Here is a 22,293-nt window from a genome sequence, read left to right as displayed (position 1 = left end):
GTTTTGCTGTCCTTTTTTTCTTCTCAACAAGTTTTGCTGATTTTTTTTGGGGGGGGGAGGGTGTCAAAAATCAAAAAGGGGGTGTGATGCTGAAAAGTTTGGGAACCACAGGTCTAGATCATCCCTGGTAGGTGTCTGTCGAACCTGCTCTTCTCTCCAGTGAGGGAGATTCCACAACCTCTCTAGGCCATTCCTTCCTGTGTTTAACCACCCTGACAGTTAGGAAGGTTTTCCTGATGTCCAACCTAAACCTCCCTTGTTGCAATTTAAGACCATTGCTTCTTGTTCTATCATCAGAGGCCAATGAGAACAATTTTCCTCCCTCCTCCTTGTAACACCCTTTAAGACACTTGAAAACTGCTATCATGTCCCCTCTCAGTCTTCTCTCTTCTAAACTAAACAAGCCCAATTTTTTGTCTTCACTCCTAGCTCATGTTCTCTACACCTTTCATCATTTTTGCCGCTTTTCTCTGGACCTTCTCCAATTTCTCCACATCTTTCCTGAAATGCAGTGCCCAGAACTGGACACAGTACGCGAATTGGGGCCTACTCAGGGCAGAGTAGAGCGGAAGAATGACTTCTCACAACTTGCCCACAACACTCCTGGTAATGCAGCCCGTAATGATGTGTGATTTTTTTTTGCAACAGTGTCAGACTGTTGATTCATATTTAGCTTGTGGTCCACTATGACCCCTGGATCCCTTTCAGCAGTACTCCTTCCTACACAAAAAACAACAACAAATGGTCTGATAGCACTTTATAGGCTAACAAAACATGTAGATGGTATCGTGAGCTTTCATGGGCTGTTCCATGATACCATCTACACGTTTTGTTAGTCTATAAAGTGCCAAAGTTGTTTTCTGTACAGACTAACTTCCCTGAAGTTAACTAGCTTCCCTGAAGCTTCCTTCCTAGACACTTCCCATTTTGTATGTGTGAAATTGATTGTTCCTTCCTTCCTAAGTGGAGTACTTTGCATTTCTCCTTATTATACTTCATCCTGTTCACCTCAGACCATTTCTCCAGTTTGCCCAGATTATTTTGAATTTTGACCCTATCCTCCAAAGTACTTGAAACCCCTCCCAGCTTGGTATCATCTGCAAACTTAATAATTGTACTCTCTTTGCCATCATCTAAATCGTTGATAAAGATATTGAATAGAACCAGTCCCAAAACAGACCCCTGTGGAACCCCACTTGTTATGCCCTTCCAGCATTCTGGTGAACCATTAGTAACTACTCTTTGAGAATGGTTATCCAGACAGTTATGCACCTACCTTATAGTAGCCCCATCTAGGTTGTATTTCCCGAGTTTATTGGTAAGAAGGGTCATGCAAGACCATGTCAAATGCCTTACTAAAGTCTACGTACACTGTGCCCACCGCATCTCCCTTATCCACAAGGCTTGATATTCTATCAAAGAAAGCTATCAGATTGGGTTGACATGATTTGTTCTTTACAAATCCGTGCTGGCTGTTACCCATCACCTTATTATCTTCCAGGTGTTTGCAGATGGATTCCTTAACTACTTGCTTCATTATCATCCATGGCACAGAAGTTAAACTGACTGGTCTATAGTTTCCTGGGTTGATCTTATTTCCCTTTTTATAGATGGGCACTAGATTTGTTCTTTTCCAGTCTTCTGGAATCTCTCCTGCCTTCCATGTTTTTTCAAAGATGATAGCTAAAGGCTGATACCCCCTCTATCAGCTCCTTGAGTATTCTACCTGCATTTCATTAGGCCCTGGTGACTTGCAGACATCTAACTTTTCTAAATGATTTTAACATGTTCTGTTTTTAATTTTATCCTCTAAACCTACCCTATTTCCACACGCATTCACTATGTGAGGCATTCCTTCATCAGAAGACTTCTTGGTGAAGGCTAAAACAAAGAAGGCATTAAGCACCTTTGTCATTTCCAAGTTTCCTGTTATTTTTTCTCCCTTTTCACTGAGCAATGGGCTTACCCTGTCCTTGGGTCTTCCTCCTGCTTATAATATACTTGTAGAAGGCCTTCTTTTTACCCTTTATATCTGTAGCTAGATTTAGCTCTTTTTGTGCCTTGGCCTTTCTAATCTTGCCCCTGAATGCCTGTGTTGTTGTCTTATATTCATCCTTTGTAATCTGACCTACTTTCCATTTTTCACCTGACTCCTTTTTGATGTTTAGATCCTGTAAGATCTCCTGATTGATCCAAGGTGGTCTCCTGCCATACTTTCTATGCAGCAGAAGAGTTTACCTTTGGGCCCTTAATAATGTCCCTTTCAAAAACTGCCAAGTATCTTCAGTTGTTTTTCCTCTTAGTCTTGCTTCCAATGGGTCCTTACCTCCCAGTTCTCTGAGGGTACGTCTACACTAGCCCCCTAGTTCCAACTAGGGAGGCTAATGAGGGCGACCGAAATTGCTAATGAAGCACGGGATTTAAATATCCCACTCTTGATTAGCATATTCCCAGCCGGTCGCCATTTTGGAAACCAACTAGCCCGAAGTAACTGCCCACGTTGACACACGGCAGAGAAGCGGGATTCGGAGATAAACCCCTTAGTTCGAATTAACTGTTAAACCTCATTCCATGGTCTCCTCTTCCTGCCCTGCTTCCACCATCAGAACCACCGAGTCGGATTATCCCCAGCAGTGCCTAACCCTTAATTATAAGTTTCCTCTCAAGGTGCCACAGAATGTGTTAATAAGGTGCTGCAGTTCCCCTTAAGCCTGTCACGGCCAGTGTGGAGTTTATGCAACCCATCCCACTGCATCAATCCCAAAACTTCTGCTGGTCTGGAGTAGGAGGCATGGGTGATACTGCCTCATAAGGATGGAATCTATACGCCACACTGCCGCCAGGCCAGGTATGCATGGCGCATCTCCTTAGCAGGGAAAGAGCCACCTCAGTGACCAAGGAGGAGGGAAGCAAGTTTCAAACCAAGTGGCTTTGTGACAGTGTATGAGATGGCGCTCCTTTGACCATGGCCACCAGGCCAAAACCAAGTGGCACTGCAACCCCCGCAATGAGAGTGGGACAGCTGTGTGTACCACGTGAAAAATTTCTGGAGGATCCACCGTCTGCCTGTGATGACAGAAACCATTGTTATACAGCACGTATTCAATGAATTCCCAGCAAAGTTACACCAAGGGCAAATTTGTCCTTGTGTCTCCTTTCCCATCCTTGGCCTTGAACGTCTTTTGAGCTCATTTTAATATGAAAAGGCTGAGTAATTCTGAAGTAATCAAACTACTCTTAACCAGCTCTGGTTTCGACATTGGGGGGGAAAAAGAGAAAAGAATTACTGTGCCCGAGTCAAACGTTTACAAAATTAATTCTTTACGAGATACTGTTTTGGATTTCAAGTCTTTTTTGAATATAAGACATCACGGAGTAATTGTGTGGTTAGCACGTCATTGCTTAGGTGAATGGCACTCTGTTCTAAATTAGAATATGAAGAAATGTTTGAAGGCAATTGTTTTGGGTTTTTTTAATATCACGTCTTGACGTGGAAAAAGAAATTGAAACTAGAGTGGGTGCAGAGGCTCCAAAGCGGATGAAATACCAGCCTGGAAGCAGGGTACAAAAGGTCAAAGTGGCAGAGTAGATTCAAGCCACCGGATTTTTTGACTGACTCACTCTTTCCTTTCACTGTTTATTTTCAAATATCTTTGGTTTCCCTCTTCTTCCAAGGAGGCATTAAAAAAAAATACAGGTATGTGACAGGAAGAAAGGTGTCTCTGAATGGTGCCTACTGTGCATTTGCATAAATCTTTATTCAAAAGAAAAGAATGTATATAATCCAGACTGGCAAGAGGCAAATTGCCACAGGTGCCATCTTGGACTATGTTTCTGCACAGGGCCCATGGCTGCTCTTTGGAATGCTTCCTTGTCAGAGCAAATTTGCCTCAACTCACCTTCAAAGTGACTCATTCCTTTGAATCATCCTTCCCCAGAGTGGCTCAGCAACTGCATCTGCTGCTGCCACATCTCAAAGCTAACGGGCCTGCTGTGGCAGCCATCTTAGAGTCTCTCCTTCTCACAGCTACAGTGCTTACAGCCGCCATCTTCTCAGGGGAGCTGCCCGCCGTTGGTGTCATATTAGCAACACTCTGGGAAAAAAAAACCCATGTCCAGTGGAAATTCCAGTTCTGATTAGTCCCAGTTGCCCAACTGGGCTTTGGAACAGAGCTATGGGTCTATCAGGCTTCTAGTTCCTGGGATTATTGGTCCTTCTACTGAAGGGAATAGAAGAACCCAATAGAGACCAATGGAAATCAGAGGCTGGCGGAAGTTTTCTATTGGAATAGGCTAGAATTTCCTCTTTGTTGCCGCCGTCCTGGCATTACTAGTTCTCAGACAGTAGTTGCTTTTAAAGTCTAATTTTCCCTTCAAAAGAGATTTGAATGTGGTCGCACACTGTGTCCTATGGGCAGGTGCTTTCTGTTATCGATAAAAAGGCTCCTGGCTGTTCTAAGAATCCGCACTCTGCTGCTCTGGGACGCTTCACTGCTCGAGAGACGGCTCTAACTCAGGAGCTTGCTTTGCGTCAGTGTGCCCTTTTCTGCACTGTCTGGCCTATGCCATAAAGATGTTCTCCCACACAGCTTAGGCCTTGTCTCCCCTGAGAGATTAAACCGAATTTATTAAGGTCGATTATTAGCACCCGATTTCGTGACGTTGAAGGTGCACATCCCTGATGTGCGCAAGAAATCGATGCAGTTTGAAGTCGTGCGTCCCCAGTAGGGTAGCTATCATTAATTTTCAGAGCAATGCACTGTAGGTAGCTATCCTGCAGTTCCTGCCCCCCTTTGCATTCTGGGTTATGCTGCCAGTGCATGCTGGGACCAAAACTGCACAGTGGGTGGCTCTGGGTACATGTTGTCAGCATCCCATCACGCACTTGCCTCCTCCCTCGCTGCTTGAAAGCAATGGCACGCAGTCCTTTTGTGGTTATCAGCGCAAACGCCATAGCAGTGTAAGCATGGAACCCATTGTGGATCCTGTTTAGCATCAAAGCATCATGCTACTCATATTAGCCATGGTGCGCCTTATGCAGGAGTATATCCAGAGCATAGCCAGGGTCTGCTGGAAAGAAGAACCACCTCAGGAGGCCATGAGCAAACTCTTCTGCAAAGCACTTGAGTTCATCGACTGGGAAATGCCACCGGCACTGGATCCTCCGGACACAGTGGAATGCCGGTTCTGGTGCCATGAGAGAAGCACAGACTGGTGGGACCGCACAGTGATGCATCTATGGAATGATCAGAAGCAGCTGCAAAACTTTTGCATGTGTAAGGCCACTTGCATGGAAGTTTGCAAATTGCTTTCCCCTGCCATAAAGCGCAAGAAAACCAAATGAGACCCACTCTGACAGCGGAGAAGCACGTGGCAGTAGCCCTGTGGAAGCTTGCAAGGCCAGACAGCTACCGGTCAGCGGGGAATTGATTCGGAGTGAGGAAATTTGCAGTGGGGGCTGCTGTGATCCAAGCAGCCAGGGCAATCAACACCCTTCTGCTACAGAGGGTAGTGACGCTGGGCAATGTGGAGGACATAGTAGAGGGATTTAGTTGGGATTGGTCCTGCCTAGAGTAGGGCTGGACTTGATGACCCTCCGAGGTCTCTTCCAGCTCTACAGTTCTGATTCTATGATTTGCCGCGATGAGATTCCCTATCTGTGGTGGGGCAATAGGTGGAGCACATGTCCCCATTCAAGCACCTGGCCACCTTAAATAAATTAATAAAGATTGCCTATCTCCTAGAACTGGAAGGGACCTTTGAAAGGTCAAGTCCAGTCCCCTGCCTTCATGGCAGGACCAAGTGCCATCCCTGACAAAAATTTTTTTTTTGCCCCAAATTCCTAAGTGGCCTCCACAAGAATTGAACTCACAACCCTGGGTTTAGCAGGCCAATGCGCAAACCACTGAGCTATCCCTCCCCAAGGTGCATATAAAAGGCCAGGGGTCCTTCTCAGTAGTGCTGTAGGCGCTGGTGGCTCACAAGGGCTGTTTCACCAACATTAGCGTGGGATGGTCAAGTGTAGGCGCACGATGCCTGCGTCTTTAGGAACTCCTGCCTCCTCAGTAAGCTGCAAGCTGGACCTTTCTTGCCAGGCCAGAAAATGAACACTGGAGGTGTTGAAAAGCCTATGGTGATCTTTGGAGACCCAGCCCACTCCTTGCTTCTGTGGCTCATGAAGCCCTGCACAGGCAGCCGGGGACCACAGGAAAGAGCAGTTCAACTACAGGCTAAGCATGTGTAGAATGGCTGCAGAATGTGTTTTTGGGGACATCTTGCCTGTCCACCAGCAAGGGCAGGGACAGGCCCTCAAAGGCCCCTTGAACTTCCTCTCAGGACAGAATGGCTTCACCAGCACAGAGTCTATGCAGTGCAGCCTCCGTTCAGGGCAGTACGGCCTAGTGGCCACAAAGTTCATATGCAATCCCTCAGGATTCAGGTTAGCATGGCACAGCAGCTACAGAGTCTACTCACAGTATGGCCCAGAAGCCTCAGTCTATATGAAATCCTCCAGTATTCAGGGCAGTACAACCCAGTGGCCTCAGAGTCCAGCAGCCTCAGTCAGTACCCTGATCCCAGAGGGACTGTATAACATGGCCCAGCAGTCACTGAGTCCATATATCACAAGCAAAGCTCCCCCACATGGGGGTATCTGAGGAAGGGGTAAGAGGACCCAGGTCCTCCCTCTCCACCGGGTCCTAGCCCAGGGCCCTGTTAGCAGTGGTGCAGTTCACTGCTAGCTCAGTGGGGAACCCCACCACAACACACCACACTCTTGGGGATCAATTGCCACCTGGGGTTACTTCCTACCTGGTTCTTGTACAAAGACTTCTCTGTCTTCAGGCTCTGGTCAGGAGGCTTCTACTGCAGTCCTGGCCACCACTGTTTGGTCCCGCTGTGCTTCCTCCCCAGGAACTCCTGCAGCACCTCCTCCCCCTGCTGCAGTCTGCCCTCGCTGAGTCGCTCCAGAGGCCTTTATAGCCAGCCTCCAGCTGGAGCATGCCCAGAAAGGCTGTGGGGGCGGGGCTCTCTCAGCCATCTGGGCTAGGTTAACCCCTTTGGCCCCAGTGCAGGGTTAATATACCCAGTCACAGGGCATATAATGGGAAGCTTCCACAGTCTACTGAAGACTGTCTGCTGTCTACTGTCTACACTGCCCCTTCTTGCGCAAGAAAACCCCTCTTGTGCAAGGCCGCTACCCCGATTATTTTCAGGAATACTGGCCTTGCGCAAGAGGGTTTTTTCTTGCGCAAGAAAGGGCAGTGCAGACAGCTCCTTCTGGCGCAAGCGCTTCTTCAAAAATGGCAGCTCATTAGGTATGCAAATAAGGCTCGGCAATATTCCATGCTTAGCCTCATTTGCATATTTCTGTCGCAAGAAGCCGCACGTGCAGACATAGCCTTGATGGGGCAGGTTGTGGGGGTGGAGGCACAGTGCCTAGCCAGTAATTATGAGCAGCCCTCTGCCTCAACACAAGCAATAAAGAGAAGGTGGTTCTGAAATTGCGCATTTTCATGTGGCGAACACAGCAGGGATAGGAAAGGAGTTCAGGATGGGAGCTTCGGAGGGTTTGGGAGGGAGGTTCACAAGTGTGAGAGGCTGTTGCTTCGGGACACATCCCTGGGGGTTGAGTGTGAGAATGCCCTTAATTCTCCTCCCTCTGCCCCCACATTCTAGGGCCCCTGGAAGAGGAAGCTATAGAACTTGGTGAGTAGGGAATGTGGGTCCCGGAGGGCGTGCCTGTGCTCGTAGCTGTCCTCGAAGGCCGCCATGAGCCTCATCACATCTGCCATGGTCATCACATCTCTCCTGGTTCTTCACTTCCAGCTCCCTGCACATTCTCCTACCCTCATGCCCCACTCACATCTCCAGCAACAGCATCTTCCTGCACTTGCTTACGCGCTCCCAGTCCAAGGGAGCGGGTTGCATTTGCTCCTTGAACGCATCATCCCTAGTCCATTTTTGTTTGCAGATTTGTGCCAGGTGGACAGCTGGCAGAGCCGGGGGAGTGTGCAGCAGGCTCGCTGCTATAACAGAAAGGGCAGACGTTACAGGAGATACATTGTTGAGCATAAAACCTAATCTCTAGAATAAAAGGAAATTCTGTCTGAAGACAAGAGGGATGTGTTATGTACAAGGCCACGGTGATCTCTTAAGCAGCCACTATGCAGCAGGTGCACCTCAGAGTTCTGAAGGGAGCAGCTGGACTCGGTTTGGGGGCAGACCTGGTACGGGACAGGCCGGTACTTGAACCTGCAGGGGAGGTGGCCTGCAAGAGGTGGCAATGCAGGACAGGCAGATGCCCGTGTGTTCCCCTTCCCATAGGAGCATGCGAATGGAAAGGGGAGGGCATTTGAGCATGGCAGCAGGGCAGGGTCTCACGCGGTCCCTGTGTATTTGGCGCTCCCTGTTTTTGGGGAATGCATCTTTCTCCTCCTGGACTAACAGCGTGTAGTCAACCTGTGGAACTCCTTGCCAGAGGAGGCTGTGAAGGCTAGGACTATAACAGAGTTTAAAGAGAAGCTAGATAATTTCATGGAGGTTAGGTCCATAAAAGGTTATTAGCCAGGGGATAAAATGGTGTCCTTGGCCTCTGTTTGTCAGAGGCTGGAGAGAGATGGCAGGAGACAAATCGTTTGATCGTTGTCTTCGGTCCACCCTCTCTGGGGCACCTGGTGCTGGCCACTGTCGGCAGACAGGATACTGGGCTAGAAGGACCTTTGGTCTGACCCAGTATGGCCGTTCTTATGTTCTTATGTTGGAGCATGCGGGCAGAAGGGGGTCCGGGCATGGCAGAGGCTCATGCGGCACCCATGTGTTCAGCACCCCATTTGCTGGAGGAGTACAATTTCCCTTCCCATAGAAGCATGTGGATGGGAAGGAGGGGTTGAGCACGGCGGCAGGGCATGGGCTCAAGCTTTGCTTCCTTGGGGATGAGCAAATGAAGGTTTGCTGCAGCAGCATCAGCTAATAGCTTCCCCTGCTTTGTCCATGCGAGTATCAGTCTTCTCCGAGTCACACAGAGTGATAGGGACAGATGCTGACAGACTATGGCTAGAAACCTGGGCTTTGTGCTGCAATGATGCCAGACCACTTATTGCTAGCTTGGTGTGGGACGGCGTCCTACCGTGGAGGAGGGAATACGGCAGCCTCCCCAGCAAGGATGAAACGGTGCCTCTAGCAGAACTTGATCGAGATGTGCAGGGAGGATTCCTGCTCCGTCTCCAGACACATTAACAAGCTGTTCCCGGGTTCCCCCCGCTGTGTACACCAGGGCTACTCAACTTTAGAAGCTCCGGGGGCCACAATGATACTCACAGCACAGGCTGTGAGTGTGGATGCATAAACATGCAAGTATATATGCAAATAGCTTCTTTCCCACTGACGGGCATGGATACAAAAATGAAGACAATAGTACACAACACGCAGTCCCCATTGACGTCAGTTCTGCTGATATTAATAAAATGCAACATTTACTCGATTTCCACCCCCTAGGACAGCACTTTTAATGAGCAATGTTCGTCCAGGAATTTAACGACTAAAACGCATCTCAATAGAAGACCATTCTATTGGCGACTGTTTTGTGTTGGCTCCCGCCTGCAGGCCGCGTGTTGAGCCCCGTGTAAACCCAAACTGCACCACAGGCCACAAATGGGCCACGGGTCACATGCAGCCCATGGGCCACGTGTTGAGTAGCCCTGGGGTAGGCAGAGTGGCCACCACAGAAAGCACTCAATTGCCTTAACCCACTTGTAGCAGGATTAAAAATGTGAACTCACCAGCCGTGCCCTCCCTTGGATCAGTGCCCAACTGTGAGACATCGTGGGAGGCGGGGATTGTCTCCAGTTATAAGAAGGTCCTGGGTGTCTAGGACATCGGTTGCCTGCCTCCTCTTCCTCTTCCTCATCCATGCTGCCCTCCACTCTGCTGCCTGAGGGGTGTTTTGGGAGGAATCCTCTTACTGGCTAGGGAAGCAGGTCAGGTCCCCCCAAGATCACATGTAGCAGTTCATAGAAGCGGCATGTTTGCAGCAATGATCCAGAACATCCATTTGCCTCCTTTGTCTTCTGGTATTACTGCCTCAGTTCCTTTATTTTCACTCGGCACTGCTGGGCGTCCCTGGCATGTCCTTTCTCCTCCATGCCCTTGCGAACTTGGCATAGAGATCAGCGTTTCTTCTGCTGGTTTGTAGTTCTGCAAGGATAAGTTCCTCACCCAGCACATCAATGAGGTCCATGCTAATGCTCATTTCTGACCCTGGGAATTCATGGTCAGGTGTGTTGCTCAGGTGTTCTGCCTGCTATGAAGTCTGCTTGCCAGGCTGGCCAGACAGGAAGTGAAATTCAAATTTTTCTGGGGCTGTTTCTATTCAACTGGAGTGGGTCTACACTGCAAATTGCATGGCTTATTTCAAGTGTATTTCAAAATAGAGCACTATTCCAAAATGTCCCTTAATCCTCATGGAACAAGGTTTGCAGGGATGTTGGAATAGCAAGTATGTTATTTCAAAAGCTATTTCAAAATTGCTGGCTTGTTTAAAAGATGTGGAATAGCTATTTCAGGATATCGGAAGAATCCCGAAATAGCGTCGGAGAATAGCGTCTACCCCTCGAGAGCAGTAGAGTTGAAAGTCCTGGCCAGAGTGGTCACAGTGGGGCACTGTAGGATACCTCCAGGAGGCCAAAAACACCAACTTTCACAGCACTGCATCTGCCCTACTGGAAAGTTATCCATGCAAAGTCGAATTTAGTTTTTCTCCTTGTGAAAAGCTGGAGTACCAAAATTACAGCCCTTAAAGTCAACAACACAGGCTTGGTGGTGTGGACTCATTGTTCAGAAATTCTACCTAATGCAGCTAAGTTTGACCTCATCTCCCAGTGTAGCCCAGGTCTCAGTCAGCATTACAATGCACAGCAACTTGATTTAACTGCCCCTGGCAGTGGAATCTCTAAGGGTGCATCTAGACTACATTCCTCTTTCCAAAGAGGAATGCAAATGAGGGAAATCGAAAATGCAAATGAAGTGCTGATTTACAAATCTCGCACTTCATTTGCATAATATCTTCCAATCGTTTTTTCGGAAGAGATTTTTTTTTTTAACAAAAAAGCTGTCTGGACGGGGTTTAAAAAAAACCAACCTTTTTTGAAATAACCTTGTAAACCTCATTTTTTCAGGAATAAGGGTTTTTTCGAAAAAGGGTTTTTTTGTCAAAAGAACTCTGTCTAAACTGCTTTATTTTTTTCCTCGAAAAAATCTCCGAAAAAGCGATCAGAAGAGATTATGCAAATGAAGCACAAGATTTGTAAATCAACACTTTATTTGCATTTTCGATTTCCCTCATTTGCATTCCTCTTTCGAAAGAGGAATGTAGTCTAGATGCACCCTAAGAGGGGTAATAATAAAGATGTAGCCGTGTTAGTCTGGTCTTGCTGAAACACAAGACAGGACTATGCTGCACTTTAAAGACTAACAAGATGGTTTATTAGGTGTTGAGCTTTCGTGGGCCAGACCCACTTCCTCAGATCAAATTGTGGAAGAAAATTGGCACGACCATATATACCAAAGGGATACAATCAAAAAAAGTGAACACATATAAAATTGACAAATCAGATTTTAGAACAGCGGTGGTGCATCTAGACTGGCAAGATTTTGTGCAAAAGTGGCCGCTTTTGCGCAAAAACTTGCCAGCTGTCTACACTGGCCGCTTGAATTTGCACAAGAGCACTAAAATCAGTGCTTCTTGCGCAAATACTTTCACGATCCCGTTCGGGAAAAAGCCCTCTTGCGCAAGAATACTTGCGGAAGAGGGCCAGTGTAGACAGAGAAGAACTGTTTTGCGCAAAAAAGCCCTGATGGCTAAAATGGCGATCGGGGCTTTCTTGCGCAAAATCGCGTCTAGACTGGCCACAGATGCTTTTGCGCAAAAGCATCCATGCCAATCTAGATGCGCTTTTGCAGAAATACTTTTAACGAAAAAACTTTTCCGTTAAAAGTATTTCCGCAAAATCATGCCAGTCTAGACGCAGCCAGGGTGGTGAGGCGGGGAGGTTAATGTCTATGAGATAATGATATTAAGGGTGATAATTGGAGAAGCTATCTTTGTAATAGATAAGATAATTAGCATCTTTGTTAAGGCCCATTTACAGTTCTGAGGCTTCCCTTTGTAGTCTGGTGTTAAAGTCTCTTTGAAGTAGAATGCAGGTAGTGAGGTCATTGAGACAAAGCCCAGTCTAGTTGAAATGGAAAGAGGGGTGTGGTCCCTTTTCCGTTTGCTGCAGCTGAAAAAAACTGCATCCCCATCGGGGGAGTCCTAGACAAATCCCTCCCTTGCACCTTCCTATGCTAGTTCAAACTCTTCTCTGCTTGTAACAGTGGTCTGGTGCATGGGACAATCCAGTGGTCACACATACATAGCAAGCACTTTAATACACTGCAGAAGGTTTAACGTGCTCTCAGTCACACACCAAGGAAAGCTTGGGAGAGGCCAGGTCTCTTAATCCCTCCCAGCCCATTCCCAGATCTAACAAAGAAACAACCCTGCCGCCTCCTCTGTTTTCACCCCGTTACTGTGAGGACCGACACCCCTGCTCTGCTTTACTCATCAGGAAAAGAGAGAATCCTCTTGGAATTCAGGCCTGTCTGTATGGGGAAATTGTGCCCGTTTCAATTAAATAATTTGTTTAAATCAGTCCAGCTGAATCAAAGGCAACACCCTGTGTGGACATTCTTAATCCCAATCGTAAAGAATTTGCTACAACGACTTTGCTAGCATGGCCATTCCGCAGAGCTCTGCCCGCACAGCCCCCTGGAGGAGACCCAATTTATACTGACAAAAGGAGTCCTTTTGAAAGCACAGTTAAACCACAGCCGCAAGTGGCTCCCTATGCCAATGGAAGGATGAGGGCACAGCCGTCGTCTGGTGCTAATAATTAATGGTAGTGGTGGTGTTTTTTTTCAAAACCCTGACAGTGCAAATATGAGAAAAACTAGAGTGTAGACCTGCCGCAGATGATTTAAACTAATCTGACAAAGCCACTTTTAAATGCAAATATGAGTGTTTAATCCATGCAGGCGGTGGCATTAGTTTAATTTAACAGATTTATGAGGCCTGTAGCACTGGACTAGGGCTGAGGAGCTCTGGGTTCAGTTTTATTCTCTGCCACAGCCTCCTTGGGTAAGTCATCGGAGCTATCCCGTGCCTCAGTTTCCCCATATGCCAATTGGGAATACTTAATGCTTCCATTCCTCCCCATCATTTGTCGGTCTTGACTAGATTAGACTTTACATTGTAAGCTCTTTGGGAGCGGGCACCATCCCTTGCCACGTGTATGAACAGCACCTAGCGCAACAAGGCCCTGATCTCAACAGGACCTTCTCTTGCTGCTCCTTTAACAACACTAATATGGAGTGTCTGCCAAGCAAAATGGAGGGTCAGTGTTTCTCTGAAGCTCCTGCATGAATTGGACTCCCTCGTTGCCATGCTCCTCTGCCTTTGAACATTGTCTTCCTCGTGGTTGAATGACTTACAATACAGAAGCCGACAAGGATAATGGCGAGAGAAAGAAAAAGGAGCGGAAAGGACAGATGATAATTCTAGCGCCCGCTGGCTCGTTGCCACAGCCTCGTGAAATCACATTAGACAGTCCCTGCTGCACACCACCCTGCCGCAGAACTGCTGCTAATGCATTAATGCTCCACTTAGGATCAGGGCCCATTGATTTTTTGCATCTCCAAAGAGCTAATTCACTACTTGATTGGTTAATGCAATTTCTCAGAATAGGGAATACTTCTTAGCACACATCTATCCGCCAGTCTTCCCAGGACGTCACTCTTGCCCGCTCGCACCTTGTCTTGCTCCCTTACCAGGACAGGCTCGCTGCCTGCTAGGTCTTGGCCACATCCCTCCTCCCCTCCCGCCCCCCAACCCCGAGCCAGTCTGGTGAGAAGGCGCGAGTGGGGGTGCTGAGAGCAAGTGGCAGAGGCGGGGGTGGGGTGAGTGGGGCGGGGCCTCAGAGGAAGGGCGGGGCAGGAGATGGAGCAAGGGGGTTCAGTTTGGGTGAGTACAAAGTTGGCAACCTTATATGGGGGGGGCACTCCCGCACCCCCTGGCTTGAAGTGGATTCCCTCATATTCAGGGTTGACCCTTTTGTTCAGTGGCTCTCAGCACCCCCACTGTACAAACTGTGCCAATAACCACGGGGCCAGAATGGCAGCTTTAGGCTGTCTATGGAGAGGAATCTGCCAGTTATTTCCTACAGGAGGATGTGGCTACATCTAGACTACCCCTCTCTGTCGACAGAGAGATGTAGATGAGTCACATTGAAATGGCTAATGAAGCGGGGATTTAAATATCCTGCACTTCATTAGCATTAACATGGCCACCACTTTTTTTTTTTCCGAAACGGAGCTTTTTCCAAAAAAAAGTGACAGTCTAGACGCGGATCTTTCGAAAAATAAACCCTTTTTCAAAAGATCCCTTATCCCTCATAAAATGAGGTTTACAGGATCTTTCAGAAAAGGGTTTATTTTCAAAAGATCCACATCGAGATGGCTGCTTTTTTCCGAAAAAGCTCCGTGTTGAAAAAAAAAAGTGGAAGCCATGTTTATGCTAATGAAGCGTGGGATATTTAAATCCCCGCTTCATTAGCAGTTTCAACGTGACTCATCTACATCTCTCTGTCGACAGAGAGGTGTAATCTAGACACATCTTGGGCTGGGATCTGGTGGAGAAGGACGGCCTGGGTCCCCCATTACCCCACTTAAGGGCAAAGGCCTGGGCACAGGCCCAGACTTTCCTGGCCTAGGGTCAGGAAACAGGTTCAATTACCACCCTGACACATCAACAAGGGGCTGCAGGCCAGATGCACTAGCCACTAGACCATGGACTCACGTGCTGGAGATTAGATAAAAAAGTAGAAAACCAATCAGAGGCAGGGGGCAGACAGATATGAATAGCAAGTCCTCAGGGTCCAGAACTAACCTACTATATAATTCTGCCTACCAAGATCAAGCCAGGAGCCCCCATATTGTGCCCCAAACAACAAACTTCCCAGCAGGAGGACTTAGTTGGCCTGTAGGGGACATTTCTTCCACTATTGTAGGTGACAACGTTTGAGGTAGAATCCACAGCTGCCTTAGCTCTTGCGAGTCACCCTATAAGACCCAGCTGACTCATGAGGAGCAGAACCAGTGGGTCTTCCTTCATTCCACATGCAGATGCTTTCCTGACCCGTGTTGCTCAGATACAGAGGGCTCCTTAGTGTCACATTTTCCAGTCTCATGCTGCGCAGCAGAAGACAGTCCCTAAGTCAGGAGCCAAATACTGTGGTTACATTGGCCATGGTGCAGAGCCCAAAAATGAAATTCCATTGCCATACATAAGGTGTGTCTAGACTACACGGCTCCATCGACGGAGCCATGTCAAGTAGTTTACTCAACATAGTCAATGAAGCGGGGATTTAAATAATCCCCGCTTCATTACAATAAAAATGGCCGCCGCGCTGTGCCGCCAATCAGCTGATCCGGCACAGCGCAGCAGTCTAGACGCGGCGCAGTCGACAAGGGAAGCGTTTGCCGACCGCTCCTGTAAGCCTTGTGAAGGACAAGGCTTCCCTTGTCGACCGCGCCGCGTCTAGACCACCGCGCTGTGCCGGATCAGCTGATTCGCGGCACAGTGTGGCGGCCATTTTTATTTTAATGAAGCAGGGATTATTTAAATCCCCACTTCATTGACTATGTCGAGTAAACTACCTTACGTGGCTCCGTCGACGGAGCCATGTAGTCTGGACACACCCGAAGATTCTGCCACTGGAGTGGAGCTACTGGGGACAGGTCGGTGGATAGGTGACCTGCTGCAATCGATAGGCTAGAAATACCAGCACAAGCTTGATTATCCTCTGGCTATTATCTGCCTGGATTCTCCTCTTTTCTAGCCCTGAGCACAGCCCTCCTCAGAGGCAGGATTTTATGCTTAGGGCTGCTTTGTAGATTGGCATGTCGTGTTTTCTCATTTCTTATTTATAGACAGCTGACACGGGCCCCAAATCAGCACCAGATCATATGGTTATCTCATGCCTTGCCCGCCAAAGCACTTATAAGCCGTGTAGATAGGGGACTGGCTTTACCCCCCCAGCGCAATGCAATCATCACTGGAGTGGAAAGTTAATTGGCAACTGTTGAACAGCAAACACTGCACAACTGTTTTGGGCAGTGTAGGGGAAAGAGCAGAGCATTCGGCTGAAGGGGTGGGGGAAGGGAGATTTCAAGGAGAAGTGTGTAAGTATCAGAAATTTGCTGGGACCCCAGTGGCTTCATTAACAACCAGAACTGGGCAAGACTTGCCTTTTGCTTCTCACTTATAAGAGCCTCCAGTTTCTGAGTGCGCCCTTCCACCATGCTGGAACCCAGGATTAATTGGCTGATATGCATGAAGGGGTTCTGTGGTACCTGGGTTTCTTTTCTGGGTGCCTGCCTTCATAGACATGGTCTACAGTAGGGCTTTATTTCAAAATAACCCCCCTAAGGTCGAATGCATAAGCGGAGCGTCCACACAGCCAAGCCTGTTATTTCAAAATGATGCGCCACTTAATGCAAAATCTGTATTCCTTCTCATCAGGAAAAATGCAAATTCTGAAACAGTTATTTCGAAAGAGCATGGATGCTCCGGTACTACTATTTTGAAATAACTACTCCCCAGAGTAATTTGAACTAATCACTCCCCAGTGCTTCTTGGGGCTCTAAATCGGTGGTAACACACTGAGCTGGCCCAAGCTACAGGCTGACCGGGCTACCGCCTGGGGTGCCCCATTGTAGGTGGCGCCACGCAGGGCTGCCGGACCGGGCAGGGGTGAGGCCGCACATGTGCTGGTGCCCCGGGGGCAGGGGTGGGGCTGCGCATGCGCCGCACTCCCGGGGGGGGGGGGGGGGTGCTGCGTGCCCGGGGTGCACAAATGGCTCTGGCCAGCCCTGGTAACATGTCCACATTAACAGAGCCTCCCACCGACTAATTTCAAGGCTTCCTCGGAGTGAGGACACGCCAGTCTGATTTTGTTAAATTGGGAGTTAAGTTGAATTTAGTATCAGAGGAGTAGCCGTGTTAGTCTGAATCTGCAAAAGCGGCGAGGAGTCCTGTGGCACCTTAGAGACTAACTGAAGTGTAGGAGCATAAGCTTTCAGGGGCAAAGAACCACTTCGTCAGATGCCTGTCTGACGAAGTGGGTCCTTGCCCACTAAAGCTTATGCTCCTACACTTCAGTTAGTCTATAAGGTGCCACAGGACTCCTCGCCGCTTTTGCAAGTTGAATTTAGTAATTTCAAAAGAGTTTCCTAGTGTAGACATGGCCATAGTGACCAAGCCTGACTCTGCTTAGTTTGTGGGAGTGGCTGAGAAAGTTGCCAGAAGTGGTGGAGTTACAGGAGCCGGAGATGGTGACTGACTATCTCCTCTTGCATTTGGGTTCTCATCCTGTTAAGGTAAAGCGCTAGTGAGGTGCTTGGAGCCACGGACTAGCGACTGGCCCAAATTTCTCAGATTAGATCTTCTCCATTCTGAAGATGCTCTGAGTTGGGGGGACTGTTTGCCCCCCAAGCTTCCCTCTGAGTGTCAGGGTTTATGAGTCACATGAAAGTCGCAAGCACCCAGTTTCAAATTGAAATGATGAATGAGTGTCTTATCCAAGCTCCCTAGTGAGTCTGTAACTAAACGTGGAACCAGGTGAATGTTGTAGGATCTCATTGCAAATGTCTCACTTAGCTCTGCAGCGGTTGTTTTTCAAAGTCGCTATTCCCTAGGGGCCACAGGGCTGTGATCATATCCCAGGTGTGGGAGATGATATGAGAGATGGGTCTGCAAACTGGGTAAGGCCCAGCTTTTCGATGTGTCTTTGTCTAGCACTTAGCCCCATGGGGCCTTGCTCCCTAATTACAGCCTCTGGGAACAATAATATGGTGGTTGATGATTTTGAGCAGAGAAGTTTCATTTTCAGATATTCAGACAGAGAGATAATTATAATGGAGCAACTTACAGAATTCATGTCCCCAGCATCCCCTGCACTGTAAATAAAGAGTTTTATCCCCATTTTACAGATTCGGCACTGGTGAGGCCACATCTGGAGTACTGCATCCAATTCTGGGCTCCCCATTACAGAAAGGATGTGCACGCATTGCGGAAAGTCCAGCAGAGGGCAACAAAATTGATAAGGAAGCTGGAGCACATGACCTGTGTGTAGAAGCTGAAGGATTTGGGCTTATTTAGTCTACAGAAGAGAAGAGTGAGGGGGGATTTGATAGCAGCCTTCAACTACCTGAAGGGGGGTTCCAAAGAGGATGGAGAGAGGCTGTTCTCAGTGGCAACAGATGGCAGAACGAGGAGCAACGGTCTCAAATTGCAGCGGGGGGAGGTCTAGGTTGGACTTTAGGGAAAACTATTTCCCTAGGAGGGTGGGGAAGCACTGGGACGGATTCCCTTGGGAAGTGGTGGAATCTCCAGCCCTAGAGGTTTTTAAGTCCCAACTTGCCAAAGCCCTGACTGGGTTGATTGAGTTGGGATTGGTCCTGCCTAGAGCAGGGGGCTGGACTTGATCTTCTGAGGTCTCTTCCAGCTCTATGATTCAGATGGGGAATTGAGGCACTGAGAGAGACCAGCTGATTTGCTCAGGGAGGGTCACGCGAGAAACCCATGGTAGAGCAAGGACTTGAACGTGGTTCTGGTCAGACTGACTGGTGCCTTCACCCCGACCAAGCCTTGCAGTTAGCACAGAGAGTAAAATTTCACTTGCTTTCGACTCTGTGCAGCTAATGTGCCGAGGCAGCAGGGCCGGCCCGCAATATTTTGGCACCCGAGGCGAGGAGCTCAAACTTTGAAAGGTCTCAATTCTGCCTTCTTCTCATTCTACTCCTCTCATGGGACTGCTCTGCTACCTACACATGCACCACACAATTTTCTACACTCTAGGTCCTAGTGGCGCCTCCAGAGTCAGGCACCTGAGGCGGCTGCCTCAGTTTGCCTCATGATAGGGCCGGCCCCGTGAGGAAAAGGGAATAAGTCCCTTTGAAATTATAGCTTTTTTTTTGTAATCTGGCCACAAGGCAAGGGAATAGTCACTGCTCATGGCTCCTAGTGGAGGGAGGAAGGTTACCAACAGGCATCAAGGCAGAAAGACAATTACAGAGACAGACGCTACAGGAAGGAGAGAGTAGACGACGAGTTGTTTCCAAGTTCCTTTCACAGAGCTGAGGCATCTGTCTTTGAAACAAAACAGCCTTGGCCAGCCAGCACGAGCCGACGGGAGGACAACCTGTGAAAATGAATACGCCGAGTGGCACTTGGGACTGGGGAGAAGAAATGAAATTGTACATGTGACTGGCTTTGTGGGAGGTGGAGGATGGCACCGACCATACTGTGAAACTTGATTTTGTGGCAATCCAGAGCTGCAATGAAATGAGTCTGCAGGGACTGAATTTAATATTGCTTTGGCACCTTTGTCTTCATTGAGGATGATGGAATTGAATTTATTGTGCTGTCTCCCCAAGCCCGGCCTTTAAATGTATTTTGGATTTATACAGTTATGATGCGTTGCGATGAGAAGTCGAAATAAGCGAATGGCCATTTTCCCCCCCTCCCTCTTTTTCCTTTGATTTTCTGAGCTACATTAATTTCCAAACAAGATTTATTCCACCTAGTTTCTCTCCTGTGTTACTGAGGAACCGCTCTGGCTAAGGGATAGCCCATTGGAGTATTTGCTGGGCTCCCTTGTTTTATTACCGGAGAAGAACGATGGGACAATCGGTTTGTTAGAGATGTAACAGAAGAACTTTTTCAGATTTGAACGTTAAATCTGCCAGCAGATTCCTAGCTTCAATGTTTGAACGTTGAAGAGGAGGGGGACTGAGGTTGGTGCTTTGGCCCTGGCATCCAAGCATGGTTTGTTCACTTGCAGGTGAGACTGAAAGATCCAGGAAGGATCCTGACGAGCCAGTGTACGTTGGCTTCCATCTATTGACTCCAATGAAGACCGATGGATTTGTACCAGCTGTTCCTGGCCCAAAGCCTCCAGGGCAGTCTGGCAAGCAAACGTCCAGTCCATTCCTGTGGTTCTCCAAAAGGCTGGAGAAGCAGCGAGTCGTAAGTCTGCACTGCTTGGGTAAAACACAGAACGTGAACTCGTATTGTAAAATCTCAATTCCTCTCCCCTACTCAGGCTCTGGCTAGATGGCCTGTGTGCTTGTGCATGCAGGGAATGTCCAAGAGCTTCTTAGGTGTTTGCATAATAATCTGCCCTGCAGACATTTGTACATCCTCCACATGCTCCTCTTCTCTTGTGTTATTTCTGCAGCCTGTGGCAGTTGTACAGACTCAGGTGCACGGCAGCGAGCACGCAGGACAGGAGCTCTGGAGTTCAGGGGAGTGCCACCATAGTCCTCCTAGGGAGAGTGGCCAGAGTCCAAGCCCCATGTTGTATCCCTGCTGCTTTCCATGGAAAGGAGACAGAAGGAGGGTCTACACTGCAGGACCAGGCTGCGATGGCAGCTGGTGCTGGCAACCCCATCTACCTTTAATCACACCTGCTGGCTGCCCTCCAGGCCGACCCTGAAGCTCCAGAGAAGCCATGTTTAAAATGACAGATGCACAGCTCCTGTCCCGGCAGCCTTGTGGCTGTGTCCTTGTGCCCACGCAAAACCCTATCTACGTTTTGGGAGGTAGTGTGGCCTAATGAACGGTGCACTGCACTAGAACTCAAGAGATCTGGAGTCTACTCCTCACTCTGCTACAGATTGATGTGTGACCTTGGGCAATTCACTTCCCCTCTCCATGCCTCAGTTTCCCCATCTGTGAAACGGGGCTAAAGATCCTGACCACCTTTCTAAAGTGCTTTGAGATCTCCCGAGGGAACGTGCTGGAACAGCTGAGAATTATTACTAAAAATTAATTTTCCCTTTATAGCTTTCAATCATCAGTTTTCAATCATCATGTGTCAAAAATCATGTGCCAGTTGCCGCTCCCCCCCCCCCACCCCCAATCAGGAGATTATTAACACCTCTCATACATTTGGGGCTTTTTATTTTCCTTGGGGACACATTTTCAGACTTAGTGCTGCAACCGTAAGGGCTAGAACCATACTCCTTTTTTTTTCATAACGAATGCTGAATTTCTGGTGGGTATTCACCTGACACCAGGAACTGGGACTTTAAGAAAATACCCCATGAGAACCACCAGAAAGCTGTGAGAGCTGGCAGCACTGCAGTCCTTGCTCTCTGTGATTTGCACTTGCTCTTTGACATCACGGAAAATGCTCATGTCACTAAGTGCTACCCAACAAGAGCTGCAGGGCTCATTGCAGGAGGGTGGGGAAGGCTGTAGACCAGGGCTACTCAACTTTGGAAGCCCCAGGGGCCACAAGGATACTCACAGCTCATGCCGAGGGCTGCAACTTAAGCGTGGTTGCATATATATGCAAATCTATGCAAATAGCTTTTCACACTGACGGGCCTGAATACAAAGATCAAGGCAAGACTACCCAACACACAGGCCCCGTTTAAGTCCGTTCTGCTGATATTAATAAAATGAAATAGTTACCTGATTTCCACCCATATGACAGCACTTTTAATGAGCAATGACAGTCCAGGAATTTAACTACCAAAACACATCTCAACAGAAGACCATTCTATTGACCACTTTTCCGTTTTGGCTCCCCCCCGCAGGCCGTAAACAAACGGGCCATGGGCCGCATGCAGCCCACGTGTTGAGTAGCCCTGCTGTAGACCCTGGGTAGAAATTTGCTCTTTCAAGTCAATTTCATTAAGCCAGGAAGTTCAGGATGGTTTGATCCAGCTGAAGCCAGAGAACCGGGGCTGTATTTCCCCGCACCAGTGACCCTCCCCTAGCAGATGTAGGTAGTTCAGATGCTGAGCAGGACTGTCCTTGGACCCTGCATTGTGGGGGATAGGTTGGGACTGGGGGGCAGGGTGGTTGGCTTCTTGCTCCGTTGCCTTGCGGTGACCCATCTCTTTCCCCTCTTGTTCCTGGCACCTTCCCCGAATGTCTTTTGCACTCATCAACCCCTCCTCCCCCATGACTGTAGCTCTCCACAGCCCCCTCGCTCCCTCTCCCCAATGCTCAAGGCCTGGTTTAGTTAAGATGACCCCACAGGGAAAGGGCCTGTGTATGACTGGGGCCAAGCCTTTTTACAGCTAGAGCCGAGAACCAAGCTACAGTGCAAATAACGACGGGTAAGAACAGGAGCCTGCAGCTCTCCTGCTGTTCCAGCATCACTCCTGCCTCCTCAGGACATGAAA

At 48.4% G+C, this 22,293-nt stretch overlaps 1 long non-coding RNA gene across 1 annotated transcript in view; it reads left to right on the top strand.

Annotated features, from left to right (window-relative positions):
• LOC142819431 (uncharacterized) overlaps positions 1 to 20,142 on the top strand; it is an 89,618-nt gene extending 69,476 nt beyond the window's left edge. Inside the window, exon 3 of the long non-coding RNA XR_012897325.1 lies at positions 19,938 to 20,142. This is a non-coding gene — a long non-coding RNA (uncharacterized LOC142819431). The remainder of the gene's footprint in view (positions 1 to 19,937) is intronic.
• The last annotated feature ends 2,151 nt before the right edge of the window (positions 20,143 to 22,293 follow it).

The sequence above is a fragment of the Pelodiscus sinensis genome, chromosome 23 (assembly GCF_049634645.1).
Source record: "Pelodiscus sinensis isolate JC-2024 chromosome 23, ASM4963464v1, whole genome shotgun sequence".
Taxonomy (NCBI): domain Eukaryota; kingdom Metazoa; phylum Chordata; order Testudines; family Trionychidae; genus Pelodiscus; species Pelodiscus sinensis.
This window is presented reverse-complemented; position numbering and strand designations above follow the sequence as displayed.